At 35.2% G+C, this 9,974-nt stretch overlaps 1 long non-coding RNA gene across 2 annotated transcripts; it reads right to left on the bottom strand.

The window, feature by feature from the left end:
* Positions 1–2,268: 2,268 nt before the first annotated feature.
* Positions 2,269–9,307, bottom strand: LOC134737594 (uncharacterized). Of its 2 annotated transcripts, none has more exons than XR_010122623.1 (3): positions 9,206–9,307; positions 3,490–6,971; positions 2,269–2,500 (listed from the first exon to the last, which is right to left on the bottom strand). It is a non-coding gene; the product is annotated as an uncharacterized LOC134737594 (long non-coding RNA). The 2 variants fall into 2 exon arrangements; XR_010122624.1 differs by having other exon boundaries at positions 3,490–3,535.
* Positions 9,308–9,974: the final 667 nt, after the last annotated feature.

The raw sequence follows: 9,974 nt of genomic DNA, 5'->3' as shown, positions 1-9,974 counted from the left end.
TGGGAGTGTAGATATCTCTTTGATATACTGATTTCCTTTCTTTGGGATATATACCCAGCAGTGGGATTGCTGGATCATATAGTAGCTCTATTTGCAGCTTTTTGGGGAACCTCTAAACTGTTCTTCATAGTAGATGTACTAATTTACATCCCCACCAACAGTGTAGAAGGGCTCCCTTTTCTCTACATCTTCAACAGCATTTGTTATTGCCTGTCTTTTGGATATAAGCAAATTTAATTGAAGTGAGATGATATCTCATTGTACTTTTGATTTGCATTTCTCTGATGATCAATGATGTTGAGCACCTTTAATTTTTCAAAGGACACAAGCCACCAAATCTCGTTTAAAAAGAAAAAGATAATGTGAACAACCCAATATCTGTGAAAGAAATTGGATTTGTAGATAGAAACCTTCCTACAAAGAAAACTCCAGACTCAGCTTCAGTGGAGAATTATATCAAACATTTTGAGAAGGAAATAATATCAATTCTGTATAAACTCTTCCAAAAATTTGAAGACAAGGAAATAACTCGCCACTCATTCTATGTGGTGAGCTAAATACCCTAAATACCAAACAGACAAAGACATGAAAAGAAGTAAAACCACAGAGCAATATGTCTCATGAACATAGATGTGAACATTCAAAACAACATTTTAAGGAATCAAATCCAACAACACAGAAAAAGGGTGATACATAATGACTAAGAGGGGCTCATCCTAAGAATGCAAGATTGGTATAATAAAAAATCAATGTAACTTATTATATTAACATATCAAAGAAGAAAAACCATACGATTATATCAGTGGATTTCAAAAAATGACAAAATCCAACAGCCCATTCCTGATGAAAATTTGTAGTAAACTAAAATAAATGGGAACTTCCTCAACCTGATAAAGGGCATATACAAAATAGTATAACTAATACCATACCTAATGGCGAAAGACTGAATGCTTTCCTTCTAAGATCAGGAACAAGATAAGAATGCTCGCTCTCAAACTTCTATTCAACATTGTATCGGAGATTGTGGCCAGTGCAGTCATAGAAGAAAAAGAAATAAAGAGCATTCAGACTGGATAAGAAGTAAGACTGTCTTTCTTTGCCAACAACATGATTGTCTATGTAGAAAAACTGAAGAAACCTATAAAAAAAAAACTTGCAGGACTAATAAGTGAGCTTAGCAATTTTACAGAATATGCTATCAATATGCAAAAATAAATTTTATTTCTTATATTGTCAACAAATAATTGGAAAATGAAATTTAAAAAATAACACAATAGGATGAAAATATGAAATATTTAGGAATAAATCTAACAAATACAGGCAAGATCTTTTCATTACAAATTACAAAGCTGCTGAGAAAAATTTAAAAAGGCCAAAATAAATGGGAGAGGTGTACATTGGTATGGGTGAGAAGACTTCATATTGTTAAGATGTCAATTCCTCCTGAATTGATCTACAGACCTAATGCAATCCCAATAAAAATCTCAAAAGGTTTGTTTGTAGAAATCAACAAACTGATTCTAAAATTCATATGGAAATGCAAAGGACCTGTAAGAGCCAAAACAGGCTGGGCACAGTGGCTCACGCCTGTAATCCCGGCACTTTGGGAGGCTGTGCCAGGCGGATCACCTGAGGTCAGGAGTTCGTGAGTAGCCTGGCCAACATGGTGAAACCCCATCTCTACTAAAAATACACACAGACACACACACACACACACACACACACAATTAGCCAGGCATGGTGGCTCACGCCTGTAATCCCAGCTACTAGGGAGGCTGAGGCAGGAGAATCGCTGGAACCCAGGAGGCAGAGGCTGCAGTGAGCTGAGATTGTGCCACGGCATTCCAGCCTGGGCAACAGAGCAAGACTCCATCTCAAAAAAAAAAAAAAAAAAAAGAGTAATAGGACATATCTGAGAACAATCTGTTGAGATGTAGCTGATATTACAATCTGAAAAACTGAACAGAATTCCAAAATAAAGCCGTGTTATTTTAGCATAGTAAAATGTAATATAAAGTGTACCACGTGTCTGAAATTTAATGTCTCTGAAGTAGCTAGGAATTTTTGTAGCTCCACCAACCCATTCTACCACATAATCATTAAGATTACAATTAAACTAGCTACTAAAACTTAACAAACGAGGAAAATGGAACCAACAGAAAACTAAACTAGGTTAATTTGTAGAGAAATGATAACTATGCATAGATTTTTTTAAAGAGACAGGTCTTATTTTAAGGATTTTTAAATTGAAGAATTCATAAAGCGGTAAATTTTTGGGAATTTATTGATTTGCATTTAAAAGGAACTGCTGACAAAGATTCACTGGTAATAATTTGAACAAGTTGGAAAATACAGTCAACATTACTGAAACACTACTAAAATAATTACAGGACAGAACAAAACTTCTTAGATGCTGTCTTTGATGTGAAAATTGACTGCTTCTTACTTTTCTAAACACACGGTGGTATAATTAACAATATTCAATCACTTCTGTTCTTTCCTGCAAATATAAAAATTAAAATACCAATTAAAAAACTAAAAAAAAAAAAAAGAGCCAAAACAATTTTGACAAAGAAGAACAAAGTTGGAGAACTAACTATGTACTTTCAAGGCTTATTATAAGACTAATCAATACAGTCTGATATTAGAATCAAGATAAACAAATATATCAATGGAACAAAATAGAGTCCATAAATAGACCAACACATATTTCAGCAACTGATGTTTGGCAAAAGTACAAAGGCAATTTGGTGAAGAAAGGAGAGACTCAACAAATGGCGTTGAAACAATCGAATAAATGTATGCAAAAAAATTTAATTTTGTTTCATACCACACACAAGGATTAGCTTTAAACTGATCATAGACTTCAATACAAAACCTAACACTAAACCCAACAGAAAAACTTTGTGATCATAGGTTATGCAAATATTTTGTAAACATAACACCCAAGCACAATCCATAAAAGGAAAAAAGGTAAAGATTGAGCCTCACCAAAATAAAAAACTTCTATTCTTCAGAAGGCACTGTTAAGAGAATAAAAATTCAAGCTACAGATTGGAAGAAAATATTTGTAAAACATATCTTTAATGAAAGCTTTGTATCCAAAATACATAAAGAAAACTGAAATCTCAATAAAAAGAAAAAAAACAATTTTTTAAATGACCAAAATATCTGAACAGATACTTTTCCATAAAGATATACAGATGACAAACAAAAACATGAGAAGATAGTCAATATAAATTGTCACCAAGGAAATGTAAAATAAGACTGCAATAAGATACTACAACATAGCTGTCAGAATGGCTGATAGAGTTGACTGCCAAGATAAGGATGTGGAGAAACTGGAATTCTCATATACTGGAAAACACTTTGGAAAACAGTTTGACAGTTTCTTAAAAATTTAAACATATGCCTATCATATAATCCAGCCATTCCACTTCTAAGTATTTATCCAAAAGAAGTTAAATCCCAGCCCACACCAAGACTTACTTTACACATGAAGGATCACAGCAGTTCTATTTGTAATAGCCAAAAACTGGAAAAAGCAAAACAAAAACCAGATTTCCATCAACAAGTAAATTTGTTAATTGTGGTTTATCCACAGAATGAATGTATTGTTACACAGTATAGTGTGAATAATCTCAAAATAATCATGCTGAATGAAAGAAGCCAGATGTAAGGGTACATACTATATGATTTCATTGATATAAAATTCTAGAAAATGCAAGCCAATTTATTGTCACATAAGCAGAACGGTGGTTGCCTGAGACTGGGGGAGTGGGAAGAGGTAGGAAGAAGAGATTATCAAGGGGCATGAAGAAACTTTAGAGCATGATGGTTGATGGTTGTGTTCATCATCTCGATTACTGTGATAGTTTCAGGGGTGTGTACCTAAGTCCAAAATGTATCAAATTGTTCACTTTAAATATGTGCAGTTTATTGTATGTCAATTACACCTCAGTAAAATTGGTAAAAACTAAATAAAAATAGTGCTTGCATATGAATTTTTAAAAACCCTTAAAATAGGACAAAATAGAAATTTCTCTGAAGATTTCTTCCATAACTCTGAATATGGTTATGCCTGTCTTTACTTACTTGTCAAGTTTAAACATTCGTTGATCTCTCATTTAAAAAAAATTGAAAAAATAAATTTTCTCAAGCTACTACCTCCCTTTCCCAATCTCTGCCCATTAAATTTTTATTTTTTAACTTTTTAAATGTTTTGTGTTGTATTTTCATTTAATTTTGTACCTGATAAAGAATTGTATATATTTATCATGTCAATATGTTGTTTTAAAATATGTATACATTGTGAAATAGCTAAATTGAGCGAATTAACATATGCATTAGCTCTCATACTTAACATTTTTATGGTGACAACACTTAAAACCTATTCTCTTAGAGCAACTTTCAAGAATACAAAACATTGTTATTAACTATAGCCACAATGTTGTACAATAGATCTCCTGAATGTATTCCTCCTGTCTAACTGAAACCTTGTATCCTTTGACCAACATCTCCCTAATCCCCCTCCCCACATTTTCTTTATCCATTCATCCACTGATGGACACTTATGTTGATTTCATTTCTTGGGTACTGTAAATAATGCTGCAGTGAACATGGGCGTGCACATGTCTGTTTGGCATACTTATCTCATCTTCTTTGCCTATATACCCATAAGTGGGATTTCTGCGTAATATGTAGATTTATTTTTAATTTTCTGAGGAACCTCCAGACTGTTTTCCATAATCAATGTACTAATTTACTTTCCCACCAGCAGTTTACAAGGGTTCCCTTTTCTCTACATGTTTAGATGTTTTCCATCATCATCATCATCATCATCATCGGTAACATATGATGATATAGAATAATTTTTTATGTGCCAAAGACTGTTCTAAGCAGTTTATATATATTAACTCTTTTTATTTTCAAATAACTTTGTAAAATATTAACTACTTATCTTAATTTTTTGCTGAGAAAACCAAGGCACAGATAAGCAATTTGCCCAAGTTGAAGTGTGGGGCAAAAATTCAAACGCAGGTGTTCTGGCTCCAGGATCCATGCTCTTAACGACTATGTTATACTGCCTCAGTGTGATATCACTAGAATTAATAAATTTATATAAGACACTTGAAACCCTATTTTGACTTCTCAAATGTAGACACAATATCTCTTAATTCTTTTTCTGATGGAAAGAATCCAACATCATTACATCTTCTTCCTTTGCTCCTTCCCTCTCTCCTAACCTCCACTCCAGTGTACTATTGTTTTCACACTTGTCCTATAACTACAATTAATTTTTGATGCATTGTCTATAAATTGATTTTTTAAACTGAAAACTGAAAAGTAGCATTCACAGTATTCGTAGGGAGATCATTGTTCACTGCAGAACCAAGTACAGCTGTGCCCTTGAGCCTATAGAGGAGACGTAACTCTTGTCAATAAACTTTTGCTATTAGAAGAAGAAAATTACTTCACAGTTTGGAGAGTGTTTGGATGATACCTTATCACAATGATCTACCATGCCTTTGCCTTGTCACAAGACCACTCAGCTTCTCAGTCATTCAATTTATAGAAGAAATCCACATCCTCCTGAAAGAGATTCTTCACAGAGCATCTGACTTCTGGTTCTAATTTAGACTGATGGCTTTCTAGGCCTGCCTCAAGGTTGTCATCCTGGAATTATATTTTGTTACAATCTTGGGTAAGATCCACTGTTCCTTAGAGGCCATGGCTTCCTCCTACTTGGATTCTTTTTTGTTTTGCTTCAGTAATTCTTTCAGAAATAGTCTGTGGGTGGCAAATGGTCTGAGTTCTTGCATGTTTGAAAATGCCTCACTCTTGATTGACAGTTTGGCTAAGTAGAGAATTTTAGGTTCAAAAAACATTTATTTTACACATTTTGAAGGCATGCTTCTTGTTTTTTCTTAGCATTTACAGTTGCTGATGATCTATCTAACACCAATTGGATTCTCATTGAGTAATCTATTCTTTTGGCTTTTAGACTCTTCCCTTTATTCTCAATATCTAAAATGTCACAAGAATGTGCCTTGGGCTAAGTTTGTTCATTCATCCTATTTTGCATTCTCTAGGGTTCTTACAATCTCAAGTCCTATTTCCTCACTTAAGGAAAATTCTCTCTTATTCTTTGTTTTGTCTCTTTCCAAACATCCCTTTGGATGTTTCTCTAATCTCTTCACTTTTCTCCCACATTTTCCATCCTTTATCTTTTTGCACTACATTTAGAGCAATTTCTTCAACTTTTTCTCCCAGGTCTTCCCTTGAATTTCTAACTTTAGCAATTACTTTTTCATTTTAATAACGATTTATTTTTGTTTTAGTTGTTCTTTCTTAGCAATCTAATTTTGCACTAAAAATGCTTTCTCTTGACTTTTGTTTCCGTGAGGATACTACATAGAATAACTTTAAAGAATATTCTATGTCCTGAATTATCTATTTCCTCCAGAGTCAGTGTATTTTTTCTCTCAACCTGCTCTTTTGTCCTCATTTTTCTTCAGATTTTCATAATCTTTGGCTATAGATTCATACCTACAACTGAGGTAGGTCAGCTCATTCAATGCAGATAGCTCGGCCTTGTCCAGCTCTCTCTTGTCTACACAAGTGGCTGTCACTGGCAGCCTTTGCTTTAGACCTCGTAGTGAAAGAAGAGGAGGTTGGAGGTCCCCCTCCCTACTTTTCCCACTTCCCAGCAAAAATGGTAAGAAGTTTACTCAGATGGGGCATCACCCCAACTAGGGCTCCTTCTCATGAAGACTATTCAATTATTTTAAATATTAGTCCTCTGGTTTTAGCCTGAGCATGTGATGCAGGGAAGGAGAACGTGGACTATGACTCACGCAGTTATTCCACAGTTGATTTCTTTCCAACTCTCCTTTCATACTCCAAGTGTTGAGCTTCTCTCTGGGTCTGTTGCCAGGAAAAATAGCTCTAGCCTCTACTGCAGCCTTCTCCTGTGTATGTGATTTAACCTGTTAATACAATTCCAAGTATTTCCACTTTAAAGAAACTTGTCTATATCCCTAGTTCCTGATGCCCTTTCTTCTGTACCGAGTAGTCTTTAATTTATTACTCTTAGTTCTTCTTTGCTGACATTTCTATGAGATTTAAAGTAGAAAGGAGATATGTGCTGTGTCTGCCATCTTGAATGAGAACTCTCTTTGCCTCTTTGGACATCTTTGTGCTTTTCTCATTTTGAGGCAAAAGACTCCATATAGCTTCTTCTCAAGGCCATAGGACAATACAAACAATTCCTTAGTTTATCTTCTACTTGTCAGCTCTCCAAATATTTGAAACTAGTTTTATATTCTCCTATGGTGTCCAGGATAAATATTTCTAATTCCACTAACCATACCTCACTGAAATTTTGGTACTATCATTCCAATCATTTTCTTCTGAACTTTCTCCACCTTCTTAAATAATTCAATGCAATACCTAGGGTACTAATGCTGGAAACTACTTCAGAGTAACCTAGTCTTCCCTACTACATCACATATCCACAATGGCCAGCTACTTCCTTCCCTTCCCTAGGCAAATAAAATTAATGTTACATCTCTACCAGCTGCTGTGAAAACTCTGTGCAATGGCGACATATTTAAAAGCCATGAAATTATAAGAAAATAGAATTTCTGTCCGAGAGTTTCCAGGCCCCCTAGCATAACTTCTAACTTGTACATAATTACTTTATCACAGAAATTAACGTTATTCAAAAATTCTTAGTTTTAGTCACTTTGGAAAGAATAATACTATGTGTTAAGAAAGAAATTTGGGATAACTGTTTCTAAGCTGATTAAAGTCTGCAGTTGAAGCCACTATATACATATATACATATATTTTTTTCTTCAGTTATTTGAACTGCAACTCCAAAACTCCAACACATTTCCCATTTCTCATGAGCAAAAATGAACACTTTTCTAAGAGCCTCACATTACTGTAAAATTGCCACTAATTAAAATGTGTGTAATATTTAAAAATCAATAAAAAAGAGGATAAAGGTAAGTATTATATCCACCTAAAACAGTATCACTATAGTGACATCCCTTTATAATGTTAAAGAAAATTAAATAAAATATTGTCTTACAAAGTTACATGGTACAATTCTCAACTAACACAAAGATTTTTCTAATATGTGTAGCTTCCTTGGAATTTTCTTTGCCCCAGTTCCTTGGAGAGCCTATTTGTAAACCCGAAAAGAAAACGGTTTTTAAATATGTGTAGGGAAAGATTTATTTCAGATGTATTTTTAAAACAAGATATTTAATAGGAATTTAAAAATCTACATATTTGTTTATCTGTTGAAAAGAATTAAGAAACTATTACATGCTAAACACTAGCGATTTATTAATACAATGAAAAAACTTTCAGTCTCTATTCTCATAGATCTTGCACAGGTGAAAGATATATTGATTCAAATTTGTTAAAGCACTTTTTTTTCTACACTTTGTTAAGGGAGATTTAAATGCACACCAAATGTATGCCAGCCTCCAGAAGGCAAAAAGCCTAGCAGCGGCCAGGTACGGCGGCTCACACCTGTAATCCCAGCACTTTGGGAGGCCAAGGCAGGCGGATCACAAGGTCAGGAGATCGAGACCATTCTGGCTAACACGGTGAAACCTCGTCTCTACTAAAAAAATACAAAAAATTAGCAGGGAGTGGTGGCGGGCGCCTGTAGTCCCAGCTACTCGGGAGGCTGAGGCAGGAGAATGGCGTGAAGCTGGGAGGCGGAGCTTGCAGTGAGCCGAGATCGCACCACTGCACTCCAGCCTGGGCGACAGAGTGAGACTCCGCCTAAAAAAAAAAAAAGCCTAGCATCTTTTCCATTCTCTGGGTCCAATGGACTGTGTCAATAACACTTGTGCAGTGTTGGCTATGAGGATTCAGCAGTGAAAATTTAGTTGGAAGTTAAGAACACACCTCAGGAAAAAATTATTTCATTACCCCATTCTTATTTTCTCTGATCAATGAGAATTTGGAGATCAGGCATTCCTGTTTCTACAGTTGCATGGCGACACCTGCGTGCCCAGTATTGGTGGTCCTGTGGAATCTCCTACTTGTAATACTGGGTCTCCTGCAAGCCTCCTAAAATGCATGTTCTTTGCCCTGGACAGCCATCTTTAGTTCACAGGGCACACCTGCTCATTCACATTTCCTTTCCTTTGCCTGAAATGCACTTGCTATTCTCATTTACCTGGAGTCTTCTTACTTCTGTTTCAAGGCTCAGCTCAAACACTGCTTCCTCGGGGAAGCCTTCACTGACTCGCGGGGTGGTGAGTCAGCTCAGTGGCCTTGTAGCAACAACTGTGAGAAAAGACAGAGCAGGAAATGGATCTCGGCTCTAGCTCTTACCAGATGTGTCGTTATGTAAATTTTCTGAATCTTAGTTTTTCCCATCTATAAAATACAGATACTTACCTTGCAGGGCTGTTTTGAGGATGAAATGCAATGGTGAAGATAAAGTCCCTACACAGAGAGCTTGGCATGACAGCACACAGTGTTTTCTGTCCTCCTTGTTTTTAGCCACACCTTTGAAAGGCAGGAACTTAAAATCTCATGCTTAGATCCACCATGGTCTCTATTATGGAAATCATTTGGAAAACAATAATATGAAGTTCAAATTAAAGCCAGCATTATTAATCAAAGCTTGTTAAAGATTTTCCAATTATTTACAAAGATCTTTCACGCAAAGTATGACTATGAAATAATTAGAATGATCTTTTACTTGAAGTGTATGCAAGCAATACTTTCAAAGATGCTGATCAAAAGCCTCAGCACTCTGTGTGAGAACCTATAAATTTTACATAGAGGTCAATGCTATATTCTTAGCAATCACATCTGCTCTTTTACCTACTTTACAAACTCAGAGGTAGGCAGGAAGTACACAGTACATTGATAGCAAAGATTCCCAGGGAAAATAACAATATAAAAGCAATAACTTTTTTTTTTTTTTTGAGACAGAG

Source organism: Pongo pygmaeus, chromosome 10 (genome assembly GCF_028885625.2).
Source record: "Pongo pygmaeus isolate AG05252 chromosome 10, NHGRI_mPonPyg2-v2.0_pri, whole genome shotgun sequence".
Lineage (NCBI taxonomy): Eukaryota > Metazoa > Chordata > Mammalia > Primates > Hominidae > Pongo > Pongo pygmaeus.
The sequence above is the reverse complement of the archived record's forward strand: the minus strand, read 5'-3'. Positions and strand labels throughout refer to the sequence as shown.